General features: G+C 46.2%; 2 long non-coding RNA genes across 2 annotated transcripts in view; one reads left to right on the top strand and one right to left on the bottom strand.

The window, feature by feature from the left end:
• Positions 1–20039, bottom strand: part of LOC135916369 (uncharacterized) — a 98909-nt gene that overhangs the window by 69544 nt on the left and 9326 nt on the right. The gene's annotated exons all lie outside the window — the stretch shown is intronic.
• On the top strand, positions 5701–16616 carry LOC135916377 (uncharacterized). Its single transcript, XR_011507881.1, has 3 exons — positions 5701–6083; positions 7188–7293; positions 13299–16616. It is a non-coding gene; the product is annotated as an uncharacterized lncRNA (long non-coding RNA).

The following is a 20039-nucleotide window of genomic DNA, read 5'->3' as shown; positions in this document are numbered from 1 at the left end:
ACAAGGATGGCGATGAATACGGTGGTTGAGAACCCCACAGGATAGTCGGAAAGATGGTCTTCGAGTATAAAAAGCGCTGATGAAGGATAGCCTGTGCAACCAAGTTTATAGCGTCATGGTGTCCTTAATTACTGGGGTATGCTACCGCCCTCCATCCTACTGGTCCCCATTTAGTATTTTCAGATGTTCGATGACTACCGAAGCTAAAATTACTTTTAACTCGCCGCAGATATGAATGCATGAAGACGGAATATCTTTTGAAATGGCAAGCAGAACACCACCTCCGCAACTTGTCATACTGTCGCAACGATGCATCGAATAACGCTGAGCGTCGTGAAACTTCCAAAATCAGACGCGTGCGTTGGGAGCCAGGTTTCTGCTAGGGCAACAATGTAAAGTGTACATGTGTTAATGGCGGAAGATTAGTTAGCATGTTTAAATAAAATGCTTCTGATGTTTTAACGCGACAGCGTTAAGGAGCTCGTACCGCAGAAAAGCCGGTGTCGTCGGCGTTGGTGTCGGCGTCAGCGGCGTTGGCCGTGAGCGATAAATCCCAGCAGGCACTTCATGAATAAAAACAAATTGCAAGATGGGCTGGGTGGGAATCGAGCCAGGGTCTCCGGAGTGTGAGACGGAGGCCCTACCACTGAGCCACGAGTTTTTTTTTCTTTATTGCCGACTTCGACGTTCTAAATCATGGTTTACAAAGGATAAAACATGTGAGCCACACTTCGGTCAACACGGTACTAAAATTTTTTCAACATCGCTAATTCATCAAATACAGAGATCCATTGCGGTGGATCAGGCAGCGCTTTGAAACCATCTCTCACACACACAACACTCTCAATAAAATTTTCCCGAGTCGGTCGAGCAACAATGTCTCCGTTTTGGAATTGCAGTCTAGTTTTCCACATTGCGTGGAGGCTCAGGACCATAATAAGGTCATACGGGATATCCTCGGTGTTATCAATCGGTAAGAAGCGTATTCCTTATGGGTCTAAGGGTAAGTGTTTTTTCAATGTTCTCTGCAGAACATCCCAGTGAAAGATGGCGTCCCAGCAGTCTAGGAATGCATGTTCTATTGTTTCCGGTTTTTTGCATAATAAGCAGTCGGTGGTCCAGGGGATGAATATACCCTTTTCTTGAAGCCAGGTCTTAACGGGAAGTGTGTTTGTGTGTAATTTGAAGAAGAAAGATTTAGCTGACGGCCGTATTGGCATTTTTTTCACTCTCTTTAAGACATCTTGTCCTGGGCCTCCACGCTGTGGAAGACGGTACAAAGGTGCAGGGAACATCGTGTCCACGAGATCTCTGTATAGTTTTTTCCTTGTAACGGTTGACAGGTATAGCTGTGAAAAACGTACATTCAACATCCTATATGACCATACCACTTCACGCAGGTAACCAGTCACAGCTCCTGGCATGTTGTGAACAGTCGAAACAATGAATCCTGGAATTTGTCTACACAGCCGTACCTGTATCACTGTTCGGAGAAACGGATCTTTTTGATCCCGTAAAAACACAAAACGTGACACGACTTGTCGCAGAAACAAATGAGCTAGACCAAGCCCACCTTTCTTGACAGGGAGGAACAAGTTCGTTCGACCCATCCTCTCCCAGGTAGACGCCCAAATAAATGTAGCGAAAACTCGGTAAATTTTTTGTACGCTTACCCTCGCAGCTCACAACACATTCATAACGTACCATATCTTAGATACTAAAAAGAGGTTGCAGACAGTGGCTCTAGAAAACATGCTTTCCTGAGCCACGAGTTCGATGCTTCAAAAAGGTACAAACGCGCCTCTAGTGAATGCGGTGTTGCCTTTGAAACGAGCTGTTTCTAAGGCTCAGGCGTGCGTCGCTTGCTCAGGCGCACATTTCGTTGCCGCGCCGAACGCTGCGTTGCTCGACGCTCACCGCGTCCGATGAGGGGCGCGTAGTCGCTGCGCCGTAGCCCATTGTCTTACGCCCCTTGGCGGGCCGATGGGAACGCTGTCGCATTCCACTCTTGAAGACGAAGCTTAAGCGTCCTCCAGTTTTATGCGAAGCATATTACGAGAGCTCAACCCAGCTCCTCAGGCACGGCGGTGTCGCCTTGAATACCTCGTGACACTGTGACGTCACGACAGAAAAGAAACGGGGCTCCAACTAGCGCCGTCGCTCGCGGCGTCGCCCCCCGCATCGGACGCGGTGAGCGTCGAGCAACGCAGCGTTCGGCGCGACAACGAAATGTGCGCCTGAGCAAGCGCCGCACGCCTGAGCCGACGCCGACGACACCGGCTTTTCTGCGACACGAGCTCCTTAACGCTGTCGCGTTAAAATAAAGGCTAGTATGCTTCGCATCCTGGGCTTAACCTTAGCTAAGCCACAGCCATTTTTTTTAAAAAGGACAGACACATGAGATAACTTCCAACTGCCCCTCGCGATTCCCTACTATACATCTTCCAATTCAGAATCGGTATTTAATCTACTGGCTTCGCCACGTCTGTCAGCAGCGTCTTCAGCAGCAGATTCTGGCAGCAGCGGCGACGGCGTACGGACTGGACCTAACTAGCTTCCTGCAATTTTTCAGGTCTGAGGCTTGTGCTTCTGAAGTGAGCGGCAAGTACCAAGACCGTGTTGCTGCCTGCTCGAGGATCGGGCGTTTATCATCAACGCATCGCAGACTTGCCTTCTGCAAGATGACATCAACGTGACTGAATCGACGCGCCTGCAATCTACGCAAGTTTAAAGCAATCAGCGAACTGTTATCGCTTCCTCTGGGGGCGGTGTATTCGCCGGAGCATTTTGGTCATTCTGGCAGCAGCGGCGACGGCGTACGGACTGGACCTAACTAGCTTCCTGCAATTTTTCAGGTCTGAGGCTTGTGCTTCTGAAGTGAGCGGCAAGTACCAAGACCGTGTTGCTGCCTGCTCGAGGATCGGGCGTTTATCATCAACGCATCGCAGACTTGCCTTCTGCAAGATGACATCAACGTGACTGAATCGACGCGCCTGCAATCTACGCAAGTTTAAAGCAATCAGCGAACTGTTATCGCTTCCTCTGGGGGCGGTGTATTCGCCGGAGCATTTTGGTCATTCTGCCAGCAGCGGCGACGGCGTACGGACTGGACCTAACTAGCTTCCTGCAATTTTTCAGGTTGGTTGAAATCTTTCTTATAAAGCTTCCTAGATACAACACTGACAGTCTCGTCGCTGCTGCTGCCACACACTGTAAACAAAAGTTAGCCGACATTGGGGTTTTTGCGGCTCATGAGCTTTGAAGACTACCTTGCACCAGAAAATTACTCTGGCATGAGGTAGTAAAATGCGTTACATTACATCGTTTTACTACCATCACCGAGAAACGTAGTAAAAGGATGTCATGAGCCGGCTTTACGACGTACAGAGTTTTAGATCACATGACCAAAAACCATCTATTGAGAGTTTAAAACCACGTGATCTGGAACCAACCTGAAGATCACATGATTAAATACTACCACTTTACTCCCCAAGGTTGCAAGCTCCGCCCAATCCAGTTAAGCCTACGCTCGGCGACAGGCACGGCCGCGGCAGGAATGGTAAAGATCGATGCCGTGGCGGTGCATCCACCAGCGGAACGGCAGAACGTTGGAAACTTGGAACGTATGTATACTACATACGTCGCGTAAGAGCTGTCTCAAGTGGACGCGGCTTCCTGCCGGCGCGCCGCCCGTTGCACGACCGACGAGCCGATCGACTGCATTGCGTCAGTGCGAACTCATCGAAAAATAATGTTCCGATTCCGCTCTGCACGGCGAACCGGCGTGGCCATGCTCGCATTCAGCGACAAAAATCGCCTCAAGAATCGTTCCTGGACCGATCCTCTCTACGGCAGGTAAATATCTTGCCGTTCGCGAGGGATACCGCCATCGGCCGGCAGCCTACAAACGGCGAGTTGTCGCGTCTGCTGCTCCGGCCGGAAGCAAGCGTGTCGGTCAAAGTTCATTGCCAAGCACAAGCCCACTTTTTCATGCTTCTACGAGCGAGAAAACGACTGTTTCTTGTCCACTTTGAAGCTGTGAACGGAATCGTCACGACCCACTGTAGCACAAAATAAACAAAACGTTGGTTAGTTGTAGTGACAGTCAATGGAAAGCCTCACGCACTAGAAATAGATGCGATCATGTCGAGCGGTCTCGCCAATTCAAGGTGAGGGCACATAATCTCGTAAACACCACAGCTAGCGCTGTAGGAAGCGTGTATACGAGCGGTGATCATGAATTTGTGCTCAGTAGGCGTCAAAGAAGCCCGTAGGCCATCCACCATTGCAAGCAGACGGAGGTGCACGGACGGCGCGCTGATGGGCTCGTGTTCGCCAACTAAAGCGGGAGACACACGGTCCGATTCGGTGTCCGATCCGGCGTCCGACGCGCCTGAACGGCAGCCGGAATCGAGGTGTTTTGCCGTGCCGAAGCGCCGGATCGGACGTCCGGCGTGCGACAAACCGGGCAAATTTTCATCGTCCGATGTGTCCGTCAACCGCACACTCCGCACCGTCGTTTGGCCGCAGCTGATGTGACGTTCTCCGACGTTCCCTCCACGGAGGCGGCGCTGGCAGGCCGGTTTCTCGCCGTCTTTTTTTTTTTCCCTTGCCTGCTGCAGTTTGTTGCCGACACGAAATAGTTACCAGTTCAATAAAGTTATCTCGAACATGTGCTTATGATGCAAAACAGCGCCTAGTACACTAGCACTAAGCTACCGTCGAAATCGGGAGCCGCGACGCGAGGGCCTTTCCGCGGACAAACAGCACACACCGATCTCTATGCACCGACCGTCCGAGCGAGGCTGCTCGCTTCGCTTGCACGTTTGCCCTTCGCAACGACTGCGTCGAGTAAACCAATTGTATTTGATTACGGGCTACCTAAGTGCACAGCGTTAATTGTTTTGGCAAAAATAAGCCCTCTTCATCGAGCTCGGGCTGAAACAAGCGCCGTCGGCCGCAGCGTCCGCCTAGCTATGCCTGCCGGCCGTATCGTGGCTGTTACCGGAGCCGTCAGTGGACAACGCGCCGTCGTGAAGTGTTCTGTCACTTGCAGGGGCATAATTTTATTGACAGTGTTCACGTAAAGCGAAGCAGTGTTGTGCAGAGTTTTTATATTGCGTTTCTCGACGTGAATCTGAACTCAAGCTGGGGGGGGGGGAGGGGGAGGAGGGCTGGATCTGGGCGGAGCTTACGCGCCGCTCGACCGTTCGGATACACGCACGTTGGATCGGACGCCGAATCGTACCGTGTGTCCCCTGCTTAAAGCTCGCTCATGGTTCGGCGTTAGTCCCTGTATATTCTTTATAAATAAGGAAGCCTACCTAGGCACTGTAAACCCAACAATTGGGGCCTAAATGCCTGCCCTCCTCCCAGCTACAGTTTCGTTTGAGCGACAAAGTCTGATTTCGAAGGCCGTGCTTTTGCAAACTGCATGCGACTGAAGCGGTTGCGAATCTTGAAGGCGACATCCGCTTCGTTTTTTTTATATATACAGTACATTTTCTTAAACTGCGTGTAAAAAAGTGCATATTTATACAAAGTTAACACTTTTGGACCCAAGGAATTTGTTAAAGTGTCCCAACCGATTGTTGTTAGGAAAAAAACACGTAATTTTCTCATTTACGACACATTTTTCTAAAAACCGCAGTGTGGCGCCACTGCAGTATTTGTTTGGTCGACATACCACGCTGGCTGTCAGAAATGCACACTGCAGTAAGGCGGTATTTGAGTTATATTTTAGAAGTGCCTAGACAAAATGTGCTCCTTGTCGTGTGCAGTAACCATCGCAAACCCTCCGGACTCGTGTAACGCCGTTAGTTCGCCGTGTGTTTCGTGCGATCTACCAGTGTCGACAGTGAGTGTCTTACTACAGCGCCCGTCCGAGAGCTGCCTTTGTTCTGCCCACGCTCCCGTGAAAAGTCTGGTACTGGAGCTTCGAATCGTAGTGTATGGAAGGCTGTTGAAGGTTGTGCTTTTGTGGAGCTGGAGTTCATCGGAAGTTCTACAGTGCTTGCGCCAGAAAGACGTCGGTGCCTCGGTACCTTTGAGACGAAGGAGCGTTGGCCAAGTCTTTTTGAAAGGTAAGCAAGTTTGGCCCTTGCGCGCATTCTTGAACTTATGATTTACGTAATGAACGTTGTGTACTAGCTAGAGCAAAGCGCTTTCTGATCGTAGGTTGGCCGTCTTGCTGTGCACATTTAGCAAGCAATTTCACGAAGGCTTCCTCTGATATTACAGCGTACTTGCATTCTGCTGTAAAATATATGCTACCCGCCTTGATTGCTATGCCTGAATGGGCACACAATTATGAAAACACTGAAAGTTGCTGTTCGTTCGGTAGTTTTCTGGCAAGAAGTTATTCGTTATATATGCATTCCCGCAAGTACAGTACATGTGTAATGTATCCGTCGATGTATCATGGGCTTCGCGCGTTGGCACACGATTCCTATGTTTGACGCTTAAGCGGATAGAAGCTTGTATGAAGATTTTTGTATGTATACAGTTTGGTTTGGAGGACCACGTCGCGAGAACCTGTGTATTGTTTATGTTATTGAGTGTCTTCGCGTATTTGTCTTCTATGTTGCAAAACCGACATACAAGTTTATTTTTAATCGAGACATTTCAGACACCGGCCTTTAAGAAAGACATAGACCAACCAATTCTTACGAACGGGATGCCAGCTCTTGCAATCGTAGGTTATACGGGAGTGCGTAATAAAGTAAGGACTGCAATTTTGTAGCGATACTTACCCCTCGATTCTATACCACTCTTGTCGCCCACCGCAAACGACCGGCTGTTCCAGTACGTAGCACGGGCCGGGGCGGCGGTCAGACCACTAACGAAAAGGAATAGCATCGCTACAAAATCGCGATCTAGCTTTCAGAATGCTTTTCATGTGCTCAATATTTTTGTTTAATCCAATGCGCCACGTTTTACTGCATATATGAGTTTTGTTTTTGATTGTCCTGGTAGCCTGTTGTTGCTGATTTCGTTCCTTCCTGAAACTTCACTTGTTACAAAATATCAGTGTAACCTCCTTAGATATAACAAAGAGACATTTGTGCAACCAGGCGCAAATTCATGCAGCTGGCTGTGTGAGACTCTTTGCAATTCCACATGAAACTGGTAAATCACAAATTCCCAGGTTCACAGCACAATAAATTAAACATTTCCTACTTTTGAAGGCTATGCGGATTCTGGAGGCATCCCTACATCGAGCAGGAACCTGCTGCACTGCTGGAAGCTGGACAGCACGACAATAAAGCACGTGATCTGTGTGCTTTCTCAAAGGTGCGTACAAAACTGGCGCTGCCTTTCTAGTTGTAGGATACATTTGTGTTATATGCAATCATTTTACTGTATTGCCATTTTCAGGATTTCTAGTGGCTGATCACGAATTTTGTTTTGGTGGAGTGCCCTCAGTTTAATGAATTTGCCTAAAGTAGCCTCCTCTGAGATAAATATAATTGGGCGCTTGAGTAATTATGCCTTATATACTCCATATAGACTATATTAATCTAGCCAAAATGCCTTTTCAAGAACCATGAATTCAGATTTCGTGCCTTGAATAAGGTGCTCTAGAGTGTCTAGAAAAATGCGTTGTACCACCTAAAGACATGGTTTACGCAAAAGTGCCTTAAGCAATGCTTTCGCACAAAAGTTGTATCATCAAGAGTTTCAGAGAAGCCTGTGTGGTCGGTATGAAACATGACAAAGACAGACATAGACCAACCAAATACAACAATAAAAGCAATACATTTTGGCTTCCATATGGAAGCCTTGTTCACAATAAGACTAAAAAAAGTGGAAGTGCATATTTAATTATGTAAGTTTTAGCATAAGATGGGCATGGGTTCCTTGGTTTCAGATAAACGTGTGTCCTGTTGATTGCATCTCCAGGGAATCCGGGTACAGGCATGGCTTCCAATTTCTTTCCTGGCCGATTATGCTAGACACTATCCAGTCACTATTGTATTTAGTCATTGCTGCATGCTCCACTCCAAGCATTTGATGCCACTCTTTTCTCATCCACATTGTTCTGATGTTGGCGTAGCCATTGCTTAAAGTTGCCCATTGCTCTAATGTAGATAGTATTCATATACACATGTTATGTTTCAAAGGTCAGAATTCATGTCAGTAAAATTTTTGATACGGTTTGTTACTGGGATGGCTACCTCGTTGGTTTAACATGGCTTGTCACTGGGATTGCTCTCTTGTTTGTTTAGCTTCTTGTCGGGTTCTTATGGATTTGATTTTGTGCACAATGAGATGTTACACACACGCCTTGCATACACATGAAAAAAAGCTTTACAGCAGAGATAACATATATGCATGGGCATATATATGTGTCAATAAAATACTCGAGCCTCATTTCTGCCGACAGGAAAAGAAGTTATTTCTCCTCGAGGCCATGACTGCTTGCAATAATGAACCTTCAAGAAACGGTTTTCTTTAATCCGTATATTTGATATCTAAATGCTTATGTGGCACGTACAAACTGCTTGTATCAATTTCTCATTGGGATGAGGGACCTAAATTTTAAATTTGAGTAATAATTGCAATAAATAACTCATTTCACCTGTCTTCTAATGACTCTAAAATTCTATGCTTCTACCTTGCCAAACCTTTTATGAAATTAGTTCGATGAGGCCCAATATACAGGGCTTTCTAAATTGAAGGTATCAGTACCTATTAAAGGCTGTGCTAACTAAGAAAATGCTGCTTGTGTATGTGGTTTATTCATTTCTCTGACAAAAGCTTTACACCCAAGTGCAGTCAGTAAATCGAAAACAAGTGCGTCTTGTTCAATAGTTCTCGAGCACTTGTGCGTCACTATAGTCGGATACAAATTTAGAAAACAGGGGAGGCCCCGCCCAGATTAATGAAGCGCGACGTCCGATTGCCTCCGCGACTAAAATAATCCCGCTCAAAAAATCGTGCTTAGGAAACGCGCAATTCTCAGTATAAATAAAGACTTTGATGACTGGTTTAGTAGAGCTCTCATGTGCTACAGCACATGCCAGATCGCGACAGAAAAATAACCCCATGCCTTCCACAACGCTGCCCGTCGTCTGCTCTTTAGCTTCATTGCAAGTGGCAAAAGTAGAAAGAGCAACTCTGCATGGCATTTGTGCTTGTTTACATGTACACGGCCCATTTACTACTCCTGTTCCGAGCTTCAAATGAATCAGTTGCTACTGAACCAGTACTTATATAAAACAATGCATTTATCGCAACCATTACAAACCCAAGATGCTCAGTGTCAGCGAAAGCACCGTGTTAAAGGTGAGGAGGGAGGTCACAGCTTCGCATATTTCAGGTGGCAAACTATCGACGCCCTCGCGAAAACGCCCACAAAATGTGGAGAAAAGAAGAAGCAGCACGAAGAAGGACACATGTGCGCTGAGGTCGTGTGCACGATTTCTTTCACCACAACGAGATACCGACGATCGAGATCTCACTAACGAGTTCTCGAAGCGTATATTGTGTTATGTTTGTGCCCTGGGATTTGCCTGACGGAAGGCCAGTGCTGTGGTTTGTCGACTGTGGAGGCAGCATTCATCTCCGCATGGTGCCTGCCTGCTTCGGACACGACTATGTGCACGGCGTCCACGACGGAAGCAGCCGCCGGATCACGGACTGCTATTCGGCCCCTCCCCGTCCCGGCAGCAATGCAACCCCCCCCCCCCCTTGTCCGGCGGCGCCCACACCAAAAACGACTCCCGCTGTGTTTGGGACAGTTTCCAAAGGAGGGCTTTGTTTCGACCCGGTTCCTTGCAGTTGGTTCCCTTTGTCCTATGCGGGCCATAAAACTTGCCCGGCGCAGCATTCTGACCGACCGCCAAATCGTCCTGACGCCGCAGCACGGTTCAAGGAAGCGCCAGCCACCGAGAGCGGCGTTAGGACCCCGGAGGCTGCCCAGACCCTCTCTCTCACGACCTTGTTTCGTCTTTGGGGACTGTCTGGAAGATCTTTGGGCTGAGGGGTGTTATTTAAGCAGCTTGCAGCTGCTCTGTTGGTGTCTCTGTCCTGATAACGACGACGACATGTAAACATTGTATAAAGAATTATTCGCAGAGAAAACTCTCCTCGTTTCTGACTCTGCGTGAAGCGAGGTCCAGATCTCCTGCCAGCCACACATACCTCGGCAAGCGCAACAATGGATCTCCCATCACTGAAGCGGTGTACTGTGTGTCAAGCACAGCAGCCAAGCATTCTCCCGTGACCTCTCAAATAAATAAGCGGTTCATTTGATGACATATTCCTTCTAATGGAAGCCCAATTCTGAAAAAGCAACGTCCTGCACAGATCATGCTCAATATAAGCGTTGGCATGGAAACGTGCCGAAATGCCGGAAAATCTGAATGCAAATGCAGTTATTAACTCTGAATAACTATGTGGGGCCCGAAATGCTCATTCGGGCAGCCACTGTCCAGCTTCACACGAAAAAGCAGTAGTCAACGTGAATGAAATTGACAGCCACTCTTAGCAGCCTGCACGCCAAAGCACATTGTGCTTTGTGTGCAGTTGTGCTGCCCCTACTGTTTTTTCCAGCCCGTTGAGATGAATAATGCCAATGTCAGAAGGCCCAAAATACTCTATTGGGCAGCCACTTATGAGCATGACGGGCCCTGAGATGAAATAACAGTCATCAGGGCACGCTTCAAAGGCACCTTTAGCAGTCTGCACGTCAAAGCCCAGTCAAGCCGTCACCACTGTTGGTGAAACGGCAGCAATCAATGCGAGAATGACAGCCACTGTTGGCAGCTTGCATGCAAACACACATTCATGTGGTGGCATTGTTTATTTTGGTTACCTGGCCCAGGCAAGTAATGCGAATAAGAGAACAATTATCAAACATCATTAGCTTAGTTAGGCCCAATATACTCAGTCGGGTAGCTATTAATAGCAGTAGTCGAGGGCACGCTTGAAAGGCACCATTAGCAGTCGGCACATCAAAGCGCAGTCAAGCCGTCACCACTGTTGGTGAAATGGCAGCAATCAATGTGAGAATGACAGCCACTGTTGGCAGCTTGCATGCAAACACTAATTCATGTGGTGGCATTGTTTATTTTGGTTACCTGGCCCAGGCAAGCAATGCGAATAAGATAACTATTATCAAACATCATTAGCTTAGTTAGGCCCAATATACCCAGGCGGGTAGCTATTAATAGCAGCAGTCAAGGGCACGCTTGAAAGGCACCATTAGCAGTCTGCACGTCAAATCACAGTCATACCGCAGCCATTGTTGTATTTGTTTATCTGACCGGGCAAGTAATGTAAGCACATGTAAGCCAATGTAAGCACAATTATTCACCCTGAATAGCTCTGCTAGCATTGTGCTAAAAATTGCTGAGTGAAGTTGAATGTGTTTTATTGAGGCAATTATTTAATTTACAAGCCATCGGCATGTCGATCAACGGCCAGGTTCAGACAATGTCATTTGTGAAGTAATAAATGGTGAAAGTTGCAAAAGCTCTCAGTGCACTACTTTGCTGGGCTCCATTCATTGAAAAATGTCTTTGCAACGGCGAATGCGTCAGACAGAAATCACACCCCACTGCACATTGTTATTCGTGCTGAAAATTTTCGCCATCATATGTGATAGGCAGCGAAACCGTTTGTTTACTAAGACTGAATGCATGAAAAATGCAACAGCATAGCAAGGTGTTTCACAATATGCAGCCTTTCATGTGCACTTCTGGCTAGCTGCCACATGCACTGACGCATAAACATGAACAGAGGTAAGAGGCAAAGTTACTGTGCAACCCACATGACGCTTTTAAAAAAATGTATCTCTAAACCTTTCTGTTTTGATAGGCGAACAAAATTTGTTTTGAGCAAGTTGGTTAATCACATTGCAGCAAGAACACAAGAAACAAGGACAGAAAACGCAGCGAGTAGGCAGATTGAGAAGACGAGGTAGACCAGTGAGAAAGGTTTTAATGAGATGGAAGAGACCAGTCCTGCAGTGTACAGAAGTTAGTGCTTTGAATGAGATTGGCTAATGAAAATGTGTAAGGACTTTGCTGAAAGAAAACTATCAAAAACAAATGCTAATATAAAATGAAAGGACAAATATGAGTAAGTGCAAACACGCATGGAAGCAGGAACGCTGGCAACACAACTTATGCGTGACTGTGCCACAGCACGCATTCTACAGCTTGCGTGCGCGGTGAGCACTGGTGGAAAGAAATCAATCGACGGTGCTATACACAGCGCTCAAACACCGCCGTTAGACGCTCGGCTATCTCACTGTTGACAACGATCACTCACGCTAAGTTGACGGCGACAAATCTTTGCATTGGAGGCTTCTTTGTCAAATATTTTCTGTTGAGACGCTCGTAGGTTTGTTTCATGCGCGCACGCTTTTCTAATTTCTCCTCAGAATGGTTTTGCTCCATCACTTTACCCCGTCCGACGAAAAAATGCAGCGACACGGTACACGAACTCACCCGCCGCTGACAGCAGGCACCAGACTTTGGCAAACTTTTCTTGTCCTAACTTCACTCAGGAGCGAAATAAAAAAAAGACATGAAACAAACAGGCAGGATGTGTGTTTGCAGCAGTCGCCGAGGCATCCTGTTTTCAGGCAAAGCGTAGCGCAGCATCAGCGATGCTCGCTGCAATGTTTCTTCGCCGGATCACGGCTTAGAATAAACGCACGCGGCACAGATGCCGCATTGTAAGCTCGCAGTAATATTTCCGGCATGATAGACAATGACAAACAGTTTGGGAATTCACTGTGACGAGGCATTGACACGCACAGCTGACGCGACTTGGCCCAGTTCGAAGCCCGGGCGGCCATCTTCGACGGCGGGCCACCGGCCGTTCGGCGCATGACGTCAGTCCAGAGTGCGCACCCATTAGTGGATGCTCGTGTGCATCCGCCTCGGAGGAGTAAACGCCCCTGTTTTTCTAAAGTTGTATCCGACTATAATCGAGCACATCTTGACCCTTTGCCTAATACTAAATCGGGCTTGAAGCTTTCAGTGTGTGCTAATCGCTAGAACAGCACCAGATTTCATTCTGTGCCAAGGGGTGGAACGCATTTGCTTAGAGCTAGGCAGATGAATGTCTTTCTTTTGCATTGAAGTTCTCAATACTTTCTAGTCTTAGGTGAAAGTACACAGCTCAGCACAACGCATGTATGGTATACGTAAGGGTACTTTGTTCTTTAAACCGTATCAACAAGAAGCAGCTACTTGCGTTTTTGCAAACCTTACCTTATTTCCTAACCTTTCCTAGATCAAAAGTGTAGAAAATTAATCTGTGCTTGTTCTGTTGTTTCACAGGTAGACATCGGCGACGGTGTATATGGTGAAAAGGGCCTGCTGAAGAGGCTGCGCCTGGATGCTAACAACTCGGGCTTTCAGTTTGCGGTGGGCCTCCTTAAGGCTCCTTTTACAAAAGAAGAGGTTGAAGGGAGGCGCTACACATGGATGCGCAGCGATTGTTTGTGAGAGCGTCACTGGCCTGCCTTTTCGCTTTGTTCTGGGTTTTCCACGTTATCTACTCGAAAAAGGCCCACAGGATTTTGACATTTATTGAGCACTGCTTTCTGGATTTTTGCTACACAAAGCCGCAGGCGAAAGCATTGGATTTAGTCAATTTTTACAAGAACTATTGCTAGGCAAAAAAATTTTCAGATGCATATCCTCAAGAAAGTTTCTGTCAAAATTATTTTGCCTAACAAAAGCACTCGTGGGTTCTGTGGCTGACAGGTTGCCCAAGCCACGTAGCACAGTGCTTGCTTTAAAGGGACACGAAAAAGAAAATTTATTTGAGCTTTATTAAATCATTCTTCTACAACACCGAAAAAAACAACTCCCACCATGAGAATTGGCTTGATAAGCCAGATAACTTGCAAAAACGAAAACTGGTGTCGCCACCACCACCTTATAGTTCCTGCACCAGCTCGCTGTGATATGGAATTTGACGGTGTCTGTTCGGGTCTAGCTAATGTTCTACTGGCCAATATTGATGAATTCTGTTGTAAAGGTGTCAAAGAATATACTTAGTTGAAGTATGACTCCACACTGATGTGCGGGCACTGCATAAAACTTGAAAAATGAAAGTTAAATCTTCATTTTCTCTTCTAATAATCCTCTTATTGCCACAATGTTCATGAATACAGTTCTGAAAGATTGTTTTATCAGTATAAAATGATTTACTGTTTCACTTTAGTATTTCTGTAATGGACCTTCAGCAACAAAATGTGTGTTAGTATTCCACAGGTATTCTCAGCGGGGGCAAAAGCACCAGCAGCATGCTCAATGATTCTGTACCAACTGATAACTTGAAGGATGTCCTGTGCCACTAGGGTTAGGCCAACGTGGCTCTGTGTTAATCACAAGTGTATTATGCAAAACTTAATGGCCCAGAAATTGGTTTTTCAGGAGGGAGTTGAATTAGCAATTTTTTTTTCTTTATCATGGACTTCTCACATTACACATTGTCACAACGCATTCACTTTAAAGTAACTGGAGAATAAGGTGGTTTGGTATTCAGACATGCCTTCTCTGTGTAAACAGTGTTAGATGAGCAATACAAAGATACACCATAGATGCTGACTGGCAACATGAAGGGGTTTGAGGGCAGCTACAAATATACATCCTTGTAGTCGTACCTATAGCACCATGTTCAATTTGTCACACAAGCATATGGCATCCATCACAACTGCATGCCTAGAAACGGACAAGGGCAACACGCTCAATTCCCTTTTAGTCTATCTAAGAAGCACTACAATTTTTAGGCAACGAAATTGAAATCTGGCTTGTACCCATAAGTACAGTCGCCGACCGTTTATTCGGACCTCACGGGGACTGCGGAAATGTCCGAATAAACAGGTGTCCGAAAAAGCAGATTAAGGGAAAAAAATGAAATCCTTTATTTCCACGCACTTATTCGGGCTCGGCAGTAGGCTTGAAGAAATCGTGAATGCGCCGTTGCACGCTGTTCCGTTTACGCGCAGTCAGACAAGCCTGAATCTCGGAGAGGGTCGTACGGTCACTATAGGCGGCTGAAAGCACAGTCACTGCTTGTACACGCTCCGCAGGCGACGGCAGCCTAGCACATGGTGCGTCAACTTCCGACTCGGTCATCGTCCGGCGGTGCAGCAGAAACCTGACGAATGATATAGCCGTCGTCGAGTTCTGCGCATGTCAGTACAGCAGTGTCGGCACCTGTGAAACTGTCAATGAGACGGTGTCCGGAATCGCAATGCAACCACTGCGCAAGTCTCGGCAGAACATTTTCCGCGTCGGTAGGGAGCACATCGGAAGGCGACAAATCTTTTAGGCCTCCCGGCACCCGCTTGCCGGCATTCCGCAGCGCAGTCTGCGCGGGCACTGTCGGCGCCATTGGAGACTTGACGCGATGTTTCCGTGTGCCGCGTTAATCACCGAAACCTCGACACAGCACGCAAAGCAAACACCACCGCGCCGACACCAGTCACACAAACGAAAAAACGCGGCCTGCTCGCAGCGTCGCGCGCGAAGAAACAAACAGCTGCTGGATTGTCTTGACATGGCTTACTAAGCTGAAACCGGAACTGCTGCAGAGCCACTCTATCGAACTAGGCAGAAACGATGATGAGCGGGAATTTCCAGTAGCACCACTTCGTGGGGCACCAGGGAAGCTACGTTCAAAACAAAAATGGCGTTCAGCCAGTCGAACCATGTACCAGGTTGAGTCGGTGCGTGGTGCTCTCGACCGAGTTGGGTCAAAGAGTGTCCGAAAAATCAGACGAGAGGTTGCGAGGTGTCCGAACTTTCGGCAGTTGTTATACATTATGGTCTATGGGGAGAATGGCGGTGCCGCGAAGCTGACCGAATAATCGGGCATGTCCGAATTTTTGGAGTCCGGAAAATCGGTCGGCGACTGTACTGCAATACAGTTGTGCAACGTGTTCCTCTTGTGTGGAAAACGGGCTGCATATGTTTTCTTTGAGCACAAGGGGGAGTGGTATCAGTTAGAGCCCCTCCATCCACGTGCCACTGCCGCTTTCTTAAGTAGCGACAACCTTTGTTGTGCGCCGCCTTTTCCCCTCACACCAAATCCGGTTCCAGCATTTCCAGTTTAAAAGTTTCCGGTTCCGGCGTTACCGCTTCCTGAAGTTGTGCTGCGGGAATTTCCGCTTTGACTGCCGATGGTGAGACACCCACACGTGCTTAGCAGAGCTGTGGGAGTCACCATGAGAAGAATGCAAAGGCGACAAGCTGTTGTATTCCGCTGAAGTAGTAATTCGTGGTCGCTGTTTTCTAAATGCACGAAAAACGGCAGTGGTCTCCAAGCGCCCAGGCACTACATTCCACTGTACGTTGTCTCTCGTGGCAGAACCCGTCGCAGGTTGACGCGAAACAGCGAACACGATCAGATCGCTGATTGCAATAGGCGGTGGTACTTGGATGGAATCGCATTCACAGTTTAAACCGCAGCTGGTGCAATTAAAGCCTCTCCATCGACGCGAAAGTAAACAACGTTAAGAAAAACATAGCGTTACTTCCACTCGGAACAGGAAGCTGCAGCTACGGAAATTCCGCTTGACACCGGAAGCTAAGGGGGTGAGTGGCAGAGGAGCGTGGAGGAAGAGGGTAGGTTGGCGGTACTTAACCTGGTTAGCGGAAACGTGTATGGAGGGGCTTTAGTATCAGTTAATGGCTGTTTTCACATATATGTTTTGTCGTGTGTATTAGCAATCACCATTTTCCTTATCTGAGTGAGGTCATTTTTTAGAAAGTTTGAAAGTTTATAGAACATGTTGCTCATGGTTGTTGCAGTTTTCTTCCTAACTATCCATTCATTGCACTGTGCACCCATGTCTTGGGCAACTAGCTGTTTGAAGGTCAGTATGCTATCGATGGGTCTAATGGTAATCTCTAGTGCCCTCTCATTTGCTTGTTGCAATACTGAAGAGTTTTGTATATTGTGTCACTTGTTTATTTTCACTGTACTTTAGTTTCACTACATCTTGAATGTGTTGTGATAGTTTTTCTTTTGCAATGAAAGATATGGTGGACAGTTGCCAACACTAATGTGATAGTATGAATGCTTGCTGTATTTATCACAATTGTTTCATTTCGCTGGGGCACTAATGGTCATTAGCAGCAGATGCTAGCTGCCCTTAAGTGCAATGTTTTTATGTTGCATAGTATTGTTCATGATCCATTGAATGCACTGCACGCGCATGTTGTGGACAACTGCCTGTTTGAAGAAATTGTCTGCATATTCAGTGGGTCTAATGTGAACATCTCTACTACTGACTTAGCTTCACTACATCTTGAATGTGTTGTGATAGTTTTTATTTTGCCGTGACAGATGTGGTGGGCAGTTGCCGGCACTAATGTGATAGTACGAATGCTTGCTGTATTTACCACATGGTTGTTTCATTTCGTCTGAGGCACTAGTGGCCGTTAGCAGCAGATGTCATTTGGCCTTATGTGCAATATTTTTATGTTGCATAGTTTTGTCCATAATCATCCATTGAATGCACTGCAGACCCATGTTCTGGACAACTGCCTGTTTGAAGGAATGATCTTTATATTCAGTGTGTCTAATGTCAACATCTCTAGTACTGCCTGTGTATTTGTGAGTTAGATTTTGTATTGTGTGTCATTTTGTTTTCACTGTGCTTTAGTTTCACTACATCGTGAATGCGTTGATAGTTGTTTTTTTTGCAGTGAGAGATATGGTGGGCAGTGGCCGGCACTAATGTGATAGTACGAATGCTTGCTGTATTTACCACATGGTTGTTTCATTTTGTCTGGCGCAGTAATGGCCATTAGCAGCAGATGCCATTTGGCCTTAAGTGCAATATTTTTATGTTGCATAGTTATGTTCATACTAATCCATTGAATGCACTGTACACCCATGTTCTGGACAACTGCCTGTTTGAAGGAATGACCTGCATATTCAGTGAGTTTTATGTGAACGTCTCCAGTACTGACTGTAAATTTATCAGTTAGATTTTATATTGTGTGTTGCTTGTGTTCACTGTACTTTAGTGGGATTGCACATTGAATGTGTTGTGATGTATTTTATTTTGCTATGAGAGATCTAATGGGCAGTTACCAGCCCCCAGTCTGTGTGTTAGTACAAATATTTATTATGCTTATCACAGTATCTTATAAGGCTATAGTTTTGTGATGATTAACTCATGCCTGACTTTTTTATGAGAAACATGTCAGAACTAATAAACAATCCCTCATGCTTGGGATCCATGAAATCGTCTTTGTAATCTTTCAATTGTCTTCGAAATATTTCCACATCAGGCCCAAGAAACTCCAGAACGGGCTTGAAAAATTACTCTCGGAAAGAACCGAGAAAACCTGATGAACGAGGTAAAAAAATACTCCGAGATCAGCTCCAACAAACCACAGAATGGGCTTGAAAAATTACTCTCAGGTAGAGCTACGAAACCTTGATAACGAGGTAAGAAAATACCCCGACATCAGTACCAACAAACTCGAGAATAGGCCTAAAAATAACTCCCAGGAATAGCCTAGAAAACTGGATGAATGAGGTAAAAAAATACTCCCACATCAGAACCAAGAAACTCGCGAATGGGCTTGAAAAATAACTCTCAGGAATAGCCTCTAGAACTTCGTGATGGCAGTAAAAATATAGTCCCACTATCGTCCCTAAAAACCTTCCCACAGATTAAAAAATTACTCTCGTTTCTACATACAAAAACCTTGGTCAGCATGGTAGTAAATTTTTACCTCGACTGGTACGTAGTAAAAAAAACCCAGAAACGGGATTGCTATACAGGACGAGCGGTTTACTCCCGTTTCGCGTTATTTTTGTTTAGTGTGCAGCTGTCCACTTTGATGTCGTAGAATTTTCTTCAGTGTGCTCTTTTAGGTGTTGGTTTTCGCCATTTGGCAATGTCGGAAACTGAGCAGGGTGCCCTGGGGGATGTTGCAAAGGCTCTGGAAAAGCAACCTAGCAATATCAAAGAAGTTGTCAAGGTACTCACCGAGCTCGTAGTCAGGCTAGATGCATTCGCCACAGAAATAAAAAAAAGATGTAGCGAAGGTTGATGCTTCAAGTACTGAAATCCACAATGAACTTGGTGGCATTCCTAGCTCCATTGGGTTTATGAATAATGGTTTTGAAGAATTTAAGAGGGATATTGAACGTTACAGGGAGGAACTTGCTGAAATGAAGGCTGAAGCTGCGGAATGCCGCGCGGCGACCGAAGAGCTGAGGGAGGAGCTTAAACAGGCAAGGAAGGAGATAATAGGGTTGAAACAATATAGTAGAAGCATGAACCTTGAAATTCAAGGACTTCCGGTTGCAGCTAATGAGGACCTAGGCAAGGCTGTTGCGGACATTGCAAAATGTCTGGGGACAAGTGTTACTGACGGTGACATTGATGTAGTTCATCGTGTGCCTTCGAAAGATAAGAAGAAACCTAATGTTGTGTTAAAGTTCGTCTCAAGAACTGCTCGTGAAAAGTTGCTGTCAGCTGCTCGGAAGAAAACTCTCAAAGCAGATAGACTGGGATTTGACACAAGTGACCTCGTGTACGTAAATGAGCATTTGTGTGTCGAGAACAAGATGCTGCTGGGTAAAGCTCGAAAGCTCAAAAAGGAGAAAAATTGGAAATACGTGTGGGTATCGCAAGGAAAGATTTTAATGCGCAAAAGTGAGAATTCTTCAATCCTGCATGTTACTTGTGAGGATGACCTGGCGAAGGTCGCTTAAGCGTTTTTCTTATCAGCCCATGGACCACCAATATAGAATCTTACTTGACAAGTATAACAACTGGAAACATATGAATATAACTTCTCTTGTTTGCGTACTTCGGTATCAATACTTTGACACTTTGCAATTTAAAACAGCTATTTACTGCTTCGTCATCTTAACCATTGTTTCTGCCAGCGATGCTACACTAACCAATAATGAGGTTTGTAAATACCTGTGTGATGACTGTACTAAAATAGTCTGTAGTGCCTTCTTCCTCGATGTAGATTTCAAATTTACTAACTCTTATGCCATGCCCTGTAAAGTGTACAACTTGTGCACAGACG

The sequence above is a fragment of the Dermacentor albipictus genome, chromosome 8 (assembly GCF_038994185.2).
Source record: "Dermacentor albipictus isolate Rhodes 1998 colony chromosome 8, USDA_Dalb.pri_finalv2, whole genome shotgun sequence".
NCBI lineage: Eukaryota > Metazoa > Arthropoda > Arachnida > Ixodida > Ixodidae > Dermacentor > Dermacentor albipictus.
This window is presented reverse-complemented; position numbering and strand designations above follow the sequence as displayed.